Source organism: Engystomops pustulosus, chromosome 3 (genome assembly GCF_040894005.1).
Source record: "Engystomops pustulosus chromosome 3, aEngPut4.maternal, whole genome shotgun sequence".
Taxonomy (NCBI): domain Eukaryota; kingdom Metazoa; phylum Chordata; class Amphibia; order Anura; family Leptodactylidae; genus Engystomops; species Engystomops pustulosus.
The window spans coordinates 129,631,958-129,642,344 of record NC_092413.1 but is presented as its reverse complement, the minus strand read 5'-3'; positions in this window follow the sequence as shown (position 1 = coordinate 129,642,344).

Sequence of the window (10,387 nt, the reverse complement as noted above, 5' to 3'; positions counted from 1 at the left end):
CATTGACCATCCCAGGCAGACACCATGTTCCTCCCATTGTCTGTCACCATGGTTCCGATTTGCAGTTGTCGCAGAGAAAGCCAGAGATTGATTTCTTCTTGCATGACGCAGAGCAGTTTCTCCCCTGTGTGAGTTTGTTCACCCAGGCAAACGAGGTGTAGAACCTGCACATGCTGTATGATGGAACGCACTTAGACTTGAGGAGGATGAGGTGGTGGTGGAGAAAGAGGTGGATGCAGTCCACGACTTGGAAAGGGAGGGACTGCAGTACCAACAACTTGGACAGGAGCACGGTCAGCTTCTGCACCTTAGGACGGCTGGATGCATACATTCATACATCCATGCATACATTGTCTCATTGTAATCGCCACCTTCAACGACTGCTGGCGCCGTCCGTATCGAGCAGGAGCATCTGATCCGGAAGATGATGTCAAAGACAAACAGCTCCCTTCGGCAGAGGTGGTGGAGCCATGACTGGCTGAAATGGCATGTGTGCCACTAGGTGCTGCAGCTGCTGTGGTGGCAGGATGGACCACCACATCTGAGGCACATTTCTCCCAGGCCATTGAATGGTGACGCTGGATGTGTTAACGCATGGGTTGTGGTGCTAATGTTAGATCCCTGGCCATGCTTCACTTTCTGCCTGCAGATTCTACATATACAAACGCTCGGCTCCTCTGGTGCCTTAACAAAAAACTGCCACACCACCAAGTTGGTGATTTTGCCGCCAACAATTTGCATTGAGTGACTACTAAAGCCACTGCCTCGCTAAGCGCCTGTGCCGTTGCTTACTTGGACCTCTGAAGGGGGTTCTGTACCCCGTGGCCGTTTGGCTCCCATCCTCGCACTACCTCTACCCTGCTGCCTCATGGCCACAGTAGCGACTTGCTGCCTGCTTCGCTGCCTGCTTCTCCCGATGATGATGATGAATCCCTGGCTTCACCCAGCTCCCAAGTGCGATTGGCTACATCATCATCGATTTGTGTTTCCTTGTCACTGCGATATTCCTCAACAGTCTCAGTATGCACAGCCTGACTACTTGCAAGTGCAACATAACCTCCCGTGCCACTCTCCACATCTCTACTTTCCCGCCTACTGCACAAAGCAACGGATGATTGCCCCACCTCTTCACTGCCAAGCAGATGCTGACTGTCCTCAAAGACTTCGTCCTCGCTATATAGTGGCGCTGAGCCCAGACCACCTAGTAGATCTCTGGCTGAGGGAAATTAACAGGACAGAGGCTGGTTGAGGACAGGTGAGGGCTGCTGCAATGTTCCTGGGCCATGCCAACAAATGTTGTACCTGACGAACCCACAGACTCTAGGCTGGGGTTGTCAGATGTTATTTGGGAGGAAGTGGATGACCTAGTGAACCAATCGACAAACTTTGGGTTGTTGATCAACACACTGCCGCTAAATGACACCGGCAGTTCTGGCCTCACATTGTCACCCCTGCTGCGACGTCCTCCTTACTGTGCTGCGACCTCTGCCTGCTCCACCTGCCACCTTTGTGTCTGACATAGTGGTTAATCAACTACATGGATTTGACAAGTATTTCTTGCTCTCAACTTTAGCAACAAAAAACTACTGACATTTGCAGTATACAGATACCCCAAAACTAACACCCTGGAATTGGAGCAAAAATCACTCCAACAACTACGTGATGTGGATTTCTTGTTAGTAATTTCCGCAACAAAAAAGAACTGCAATTTGGGGTATACAGATCACCCAAAATGGACACCCTGGCATTGGAGCAGAAATCACCACAGCACAGTACAATACAAGCAGCTAGATGCTAGAGACAGCAAATGCAGTGTGAAATGCCGAGATTGGAAATGGCTGTCTGTTTGTATAGGGCTGTGACATCACACAAGCCTGCCGGTCGCAGATTGGCTTACAGGTCTGCACATGTCATCGAAGATGTTTCTTTCTGCTTCCCAGAGTTCTTTGCCTCATGTAACACATTGGGGCAGATTTATCAAGCTGTCTGAAAGTCAGAATATTTCTAGTTGCCCATGGCAACCAATCCCAGCTCAGCTTTCATTTCACCAGTGCTCATGAATATTTTAAACGGGAGCTGTGATTGGTTGCCATGGGCAACTAGAAATATTCTGACTTTCAGACAGCTTGATAAATCTGCCCCATTGTGTTCATGCCCATTTTGCTAATAAAGGGGGGGGGGGGGAACGTAGTTCCCAAGAATCACCGTAAACTTCGGATTTGCGACGAATCAATGTTTTTCAGAAATTCGAATTCCACTTCATTCGAATCGATTCACCCATCTCTAGTTATAATCGATTAAAAAATGTATAAAAATATCTTTATAGTGGAAATATCGAAAAACAGCAACACAGTCCTAATGTTACCAAAGTAATGGGTGCTATCCCACACACTCAACAACAAGAGTCCAACAGATATCCAAAAGAAAATGGCAGCACTCCAATGTGGTGAAAAAAGGGTGTTTCTTTCACCTCCAGCAACGTTTCAGCTGTGATATTAGCTTGACAACGGTTGGTATCACAACTGAAACGTTGCTGGGGGTGGAATAAACACTCTTTTTTTCACCACATTGGAGTGCTGCCGTTTTCTTTTGGATACATAGTCGCAAAAATTTTTTAAGTAATATATATAAATGTATATACATAATGAATACAGGCATATAACTATCAAGATACACAAATACATAGATACAAATGGGTGAGGATGTCAGTTAAAGTTAGTAGTGGTTAAAGGGAAATCCGATATTTGGATGAAATCATATTTTCATATAAGTATTAACTTTCCCCAACCTAAAATACCCCCCTTTCTGTAGCTACCCTCACTTTTTCCTCCCTTTCTTATATGCGTTTTTTGGTAACTACCCACAAAAATATTGATACTTTTTCTAAATCCTCCTCTTACAACCCTTTGACAGTCAAACTGGAATAGCCTTGAGGTAAGATGAAGCGCCAACTTGAGCGCGAAACGTTTCATCCCTATATAAGAACGCATCCCCTCTACATCCCTCTCCCGTTATTATATGCCAGCTTTTAAGATGGACTAATATAGAAAGAAATTTTACAGAAGTGGTGAGTCCCAAACTTTTTCTTCTATATGCTTCGAAGATCATCCATGCTTTGGTTTGTGGCCTGCGGCATCAGCCATACTCTGGTCTTGGGTCTGCGGTGTCAACCATGGTTTGGTTTTGGGCCCTTGGTGTACATTTATACAGTCTTCACACTTATATACATATATTATACAAACAAATACAGATTACCTCGCCTTCACATAAAATCCACCTTTCAAATATATGCAAAACTCGACATAATAACTATAGCCCAATCACTGGCGCAGTATATACATAAAAAATGGTCAGTGCTGCGATATATATACGAAATACCTCTAATCACGGTATTGATAGGTAAATCGGTAAAATCTAATAACAATGTATTTTGCGCTCCAAAAAATTATAAGTATCGTATATACTCGTGTATAAGCCGAGTTTTTCAGCACAAAAAATGTGCTGAAAAACGCCACTTCGGCTTCGGTCACGAGTCTAAAAAAAAACTTATATACACACACTCCGGCGTCCAGATGCTCCACACGGCTCCCCATGTCCCCGATGTCATCTCGGCTCATCTTCTTTCTTCCTCGCGGCTCGTCTTCTTTCTTCTGTCATCGCGGCCATGTTATCTTCCGGCCGGCGCATACTATGATGTCAGCAGCAGCCGCGTCACAGTATGCGCCTGCTGAAAGAAAACATGGCCGCGTCCATGCCGGCAGTTAAAGAAGACAGAAGAAAGAAGAGGAGCCGTGCTGAGGAAAGAAGATGAGCCGAGACGACATCGGGGAGCCGCGCCGAGCATCGGAGGATGAGTATATAGTATAAGTTTATTTTTTTCATTGCAAGGGGGACAGGCTGTATACTACTAGGGGCTGGCTGTATACTACATGAGGGCTGGCAGGCTGTATACGACATGGGGCTAGCAGGCTGTATACTACATGGGGGCAGGCTGGCTGTATACTACATGGGGGCAGGCTGGCTGTATACTACATGGGGGCAGGCTGGCTGTATACTACTAGGGGGCTAGCTGTATACTACTGGGGGCTGGCCGGCTGTATACTAGTAGGGGCTGGCCGGCTGTATACTACTAGGGGGCTGGCAGGTTGTATACTACTGGGGGCTGGCTGGCTGTATACTGGGGGCTGGCTGTATACTACATGGGGGCTGGCTGGCTGTATACTACATGGGGCTGGCTGGCTGTATACTACATGGGGCTGGCTGTATATTACATGGGGGCAGGATGGCTATATACTACTGGGAGCTGGCTGGCTATATACTACTGGGGACTGGCTGTGACCAATGCATTTCCCACCCTCGGCTTATACTCGGCTTATAAAATCAATATTTTTTCCCAGTTTTTGGTGGTAAAATTAGGGATCTCTGCTTATACTCGGGTTGGCTTAGACTCGGGTATATATGGTAGATAACTAGCATTATTGTCATTATCTTTCATGTAATTTAAATTTCCAATTTAGTTGCTATAGTAGTAAGCACTCTTCCTGCAACTAATCTGATTCAGTCCTGCCCGGTGGCTGTGTTTGGATATTCGTGCACCCTGTACAGAGTTTGCAGGCTTTTTCAATTGGTGAAGTCACCACTTTGCTAGGAACGTGGATCAAAGTTTCCAACACGTTTCAGAAGCTATTCGACTTCCTTTGTCAGGGATTCTGTGTCTCCTCCGGCTGTTTAGGTTTTTACTGTTAATTACTAGAAAGCAAAAGTTTTTATTTCATTATTTAAATCTATAGGGACCAAGGAGTTAAGTCCCAAGATTCACTTGATCTCTGCTTGGGACATTTTATTAATAAAATTTCCACATCTCTAGTCTGTCTTGATTTGTTCTATTCCAAAGATAGTGACTCCTGTCAATTTCCCTGCATGTTTGTCCATAAACTGACATGACAGAGGGTGACCTTTATTCTTTTCTTAAAATTTTTTAGATGTTCATTAGTTCTCTCATACATTGGTTGTATAGTTCTCCCAACATATAGTTTATCACAGCTACATTTATAAATGACACCGTTTTTTTTGACAGTTTATTCTATTTTTAATTACAAAACTCTCATCAGATCCGCACATTTTTACATTGTATACAGGATCTGTCAGGATCAGTGGCAGTGGATCCTCTGTACCACCGCAGACGATGATGCAAGCCGACACCTGGGAGTGGAGTCTAAGTGGCACCTGGTTTTGGCATGGTACCACCAGGTCTCTCCATGACATTGTCCACGGTGAAGGCAAGACGAAGTACAGAATCGTAAGACAGTATCGTGGTCGGGGACAGGCCAGGCGGCACAAGAACGGAGTCAAGAGCAAGGCAAAAGGTCAAGGCAGGCAGCGGAGGAGCGGAGTCAGGAACGGCATCATGGTTGAGAGCAGCGATTCAGGATGACTGGTTTCAAGAGAGAGACGTGGAAGGAGTTCTGGATGTGCATGGAGGGAGGAAGGTGAAGCTTTTATGTCACAGGATTGATGATGCGCTTCAGTACATCAGTACAGTAAATGGACCCAGGAATCGAGGACCAAGTTTAAAACTGGGAATCTTCAAACGGACGTACCTAAAAGACAGCCATACTTTGTCACCTGGGGAGAAGACTGGAGGAGACCTGCGCTTCTTGTCCACCTGGGTTTTGGTGCGGGGAGATGCCCAAAGTAAAGACTTACCTGTTTGCTACCAGTCTGTGGTGGTACAGTCTCCATTTGCTTCTCCCAGAAGACATCGGCAAACTCCATAAATGGAGCGAGGAGACCCACCAGAGGCTTGGAGGACAACGGAGAAGATACAGAGGACACGGGAGAAGGTACCTCCAAACAACATGAATGGCATTCCGGAACCCAGCGGAGAACTTCTCCAGTACGCCAGTTGAGCTCAGGAACATGTCTTTGCAACCACAGGAGGCCCAGTAGAACTGAAGATGTGAACCGGGGTGTTTCTCCCAGGAGCCTTAGGTGTGTGTGTTTCCTGGACTCTGAGGACAAACAGGACACATCTTAAAAGTGCTCCGGACTAGCACAATAAAGACATAGATTCTCCTGCCTTCATTGGGAACACTCTTGAGTAGACAGCCAAGCTCTATCTACCAGCATCGGTTCCTCTGCAGCTGACACTGGAGGAGACTGAAGAGGTCTTTGGAAGGCTGGAGCCATTCGGTCCTGACTTTTACTTGTTCAAGACGCTGCTCCTCAGAATCCTCTGTAAACCGGATGTCAATCTGACTGGCCAGAGAGACCCCTCAGGGTAGACAGCAGGTCAAGTGCAGAGAGAGAATCCTTAATCGGTCCAGAAAGTCCCTATTTAAATTTTGCGACCAGGGCTGCTTCATTCCAGGTTAGCTCAGAAGCCAGGGTACGGAACTGAACAGCATAATCACCAACTGACGAGTCCCCTTGACGGGGTTCAGCTGTGCGGTCTCAGCAGGATCGTAGTCAGGAGCAAGGCAAAAGGTCAAGGCAGGCGGCAGAGTCAGGAACACAATGGGAATTCAGCTTTCTCTCAAGCAAGAGGCAGAAAGATCCGGCAGAGGACACAGGAAGGGGCTAGGAATTTAACAGAACTAGCAGCCGGCCAACAGCAATTATCAGTGCTCTGGCCTTTTAAATCTCCTGAAGCCAATGCGCGAGCGCCCTAGTAGGCGGGTACGCATGTGCCGGACCACAGGAGCCAACGCTGGATCGAGGGAAGGTGAGAGCAACAGTGGAGGTCCGGGGGCACGAAGAGGAGCACGGGTGCGCCTGCAACCCAGGACGTGGGTTGATCGAGCACCCGTGACAGGATCTTTTGATGTTAAAGTTCTGCAGGTAAACACATCCTACAGGGAAAAAAACGTTTCATACCATGATGCCCAATATGTTCTTAAATTCCTTATGGTTCTTTTTATCTATGTTCTTAATTGTTGGAGCTACTAGGTTTTACTATATTTTTGGCTTTTTTAAAGACAAAAGAAGGGGTTTTTGGGAATTTTTTTTCTGACAGTAATAGTTACATTCCAGTGAATAATAGTGGCAACTATTCACTGGAATGTAACTATTACTGTCAGTTGGTTTGCTGTATGATTTGGTTAAAATTTTATTCTTTTTAATAAATATAGTGAAATCAAAAAAGTTAACTGCCTCATGTCTGTATGTAGGCGTGAAATGTAAGTAAAAATCATTTTTATTAATATCGTAAAGACTCTTCCCCTCCGTTCCATATAAAAATGACGTCATCGATAAAACGTTCATCCGTGACACTTTAATGTTAAAGATGGCTTCTTCTTCCCCCCTCTACATAAATTAGTGTAGCACGGAGCAAACTCAGTCCCCATGGCTGTTCCCCATGTTTCTAAGTAGAATTGCTTATTGTACATAAAATAATTTTTTGATAAAATGAATGATATGCATTCACCTATAAAAGCCACTTGTTCTTGTGGCATTCGTTGGTCCTTATTTATAAAATACATCGCAGCTTCCTTCCCTTTTTCATTTTCTATAATGGTATACAATAATGTAACATCTATAGATCCATAAAGCCCATTTCCCAATTCGTTTTTACCAAGATTTGTAAGATGTGTTTCTTGTTTTGTTAAAATACCCTTAGTTTTCTAATTTTAACTATTCCATTTAATTTTTTCAAATAGTTTTATGTGGGGTTATCTTTTAACAGTGTCTAAGTTTTCCTATCTCCCAGGAGTTTTTGGGCTTCCAAATGGTAGTATTCTTGATCCATAACCACTGTACTGACTACTTTGTCTGCCTGTCTTATAACAATTTCGTTATTGAACTGTAATTCACTTTTTCTTCTATCTCTATCTATCTCCCTTAGATAAATTATTTTTCTAAATGTGTTTTGAGGTTGTTTGTTTCCTTATATCTCTTGTTATGGCCTGTTGAAATGCATTAAATGCCTCGGAATATTCACTCAAAGGATGCATCTTAGATTTACATCTCAAATCTGTATGTACAAAATTCTGTGATATAGGAATGTTTGGAGATATATATACATGATTAGCTAGTTTTTTATGGAAATATTTTTGAGAGATAAATTCCTCATGAATTTTGTAGTGCCAATAATGGCTTAGAATTTGAGAAAATATTGGGCATCACACTATCATGACCACAATGCCGTTCCTGACCCCGCTCCTCTGCTGCCTGCCTTGACATTGTGCCTTGCTCTTGACCCTTCTTGTGCTGCCTGTCCTCTCCTCCTGCCTGTCCCGGACCATGATACTGTCTCATGGTTCTGTACTTCGCCTTGCCTTCACTGCGGACAAAGTTGTGCATGTGAAGAGACCAGGTGGTACCATGCCACAGCAAATCCAACTCGCTTTGCGGCAGGCTCTGGAGAAAACCAGGTGCCACTTAGACTTTACTCCCAGCTGTCGGCTTGCGTCATCGTCTGCAGTGGTACAGAGGATCCACTACCCCTGATCCTGACAGATCCTGTATACAATGATGAGAGTTCGAATAGAATAAACTGTCATTTATGCATTAAAAGTAGCTGTGATAAAATATATGTTGGGAGAACTATACAACCAATGTATGAGAGAACTAATGAACATCTAAGAAATATAAAGAAAAAGAATAAAGGGAGTCACTATCTTGGAAAAGAACAAATCAAGACAGACTAGAGATGGGGAAATGTTATTAATAAAATGTCCCGAGCAGAGAGCAAATGGATCTATGAACTTGACTCCTTGTTCCTGCTAGGTTTAAATAATGAAATAAAAACCTTTGCTTTCTAGTAATTAACTCTGTAAGAACTGAACAGGTTCAAAGGTACAACCATTAGCTATGTAAGGAAGGCGCCAGAGGAGACACGGGATCTCTGATGAAGGAAGCCAAATATTTTCCGAAAAGTGTTGGAAACTTTTATCCACGTTCTTTCCCGTAGGAAAGTGGGGATGTCACTGAAGTGAAAGCCAGCAAACCTTGTAGAGCGAGCACGAATATCCGAACAACGGCCGGGGCTAAATCGGATTGGTTGCAGGTAGAGTGCTTACTACTATCGGACTGAATTGGACTCTTTAAATTGGAAAATTTAAATTACAAGAATGGTAATGACAAAAATGCTAGTTATGCAAAATACATCGTTGTTAGATTTTATATATGCATACCTGTATTAGATAGCACAATAGATAACACAATAACATAGATAACACAATAGATGATTTCAGCAGTCAGTGTAAAAGAGTGTCTAGTCCCTTGTTCCTGATCTTGCTTACCTGATCCCTTGTTCCTGATCTAGCTTGCCTGTTCCCTTGTTCCTGATCTTGCTTACCCGATCCTTTGTTCCTGACCTTGCTTACCTGATCCCTTGTTCCTGGTCTTGCGCTCCCATTCCCTTGTTTCTGGTCTCGTTTGCCTGGACCATTGTTTCTGGTCTCCTTTCCAATGACCCTTGTACCTGGTGTTGCTTGTGTAGTCCCTTGTTCCAATCTGACTAAAAGTTTCAATTTTGTCCAATACATATTACTTTCTCATGGAGCTTATTCAGACCTATTATACCAAAGTAATTCCCTCATTGGTAAGTGATGACCGTTTGTGATTTGGGCACTGTCAACATGGGTAATTTTGTCAACTAGGCCTCATTTACAAAGTCATGTGCTCACACAGACTGGATCCTGGACGTCGCACATGGGCGGGTGGAGTATGAAGGGGGGAGTGGCCCTCAGCAAAATCCGGCAAAATATAGGACATGTCCTTTACATTGGCCAGGCTTGGTGAGATATCTTATGCTCACTGCACTGTGACAAGGTGCCATAGCAAATTGTGCATCCAGATTACTGGCCATACGGTTGTGCGAATGAGGCTTTAATGTGAGAACATTACAAACATAAAAATAGCAGACTGACATATTTACTTTTTTAACATACATACAAATGTACATTACCTAGAAAAGACATTTACATACACTTCACCTGTATATACACATGCTGTCAGTACCTGTCCAGCAACCGTGCAACCACAACCAGGCTTGGCACTAGCTGTCAGACTGGGTAAGTGGTGGCGAACTCACCCTGCGACGTCCCTGTGGACTAAGGCACTGCCTAAAGCAGATAAACCGCCCTGGCAAGGGCGACTCCACTATCAGGAACCTATGTGACGGTCCCTGAGTGACCCTACAAGATGACAGGGAAGACTTACTTCGGATGACAGCTGCTGGGTGGTGGAGCGGACAAGTAACCAAATACAGATACAGGTCAGTGTTCACACTGGAACACAGAAACCAACACAAGACTGAGATAGGAAAGTGGGGTCAGACAAGAGATAAACAATACTGAGAGACAGATACAGACAGACAAGCGGAGTCAAACAAACCGGGTCAAAAACAAGATGGCGGCAAAGGTACAGAATCGTATAGCAAATA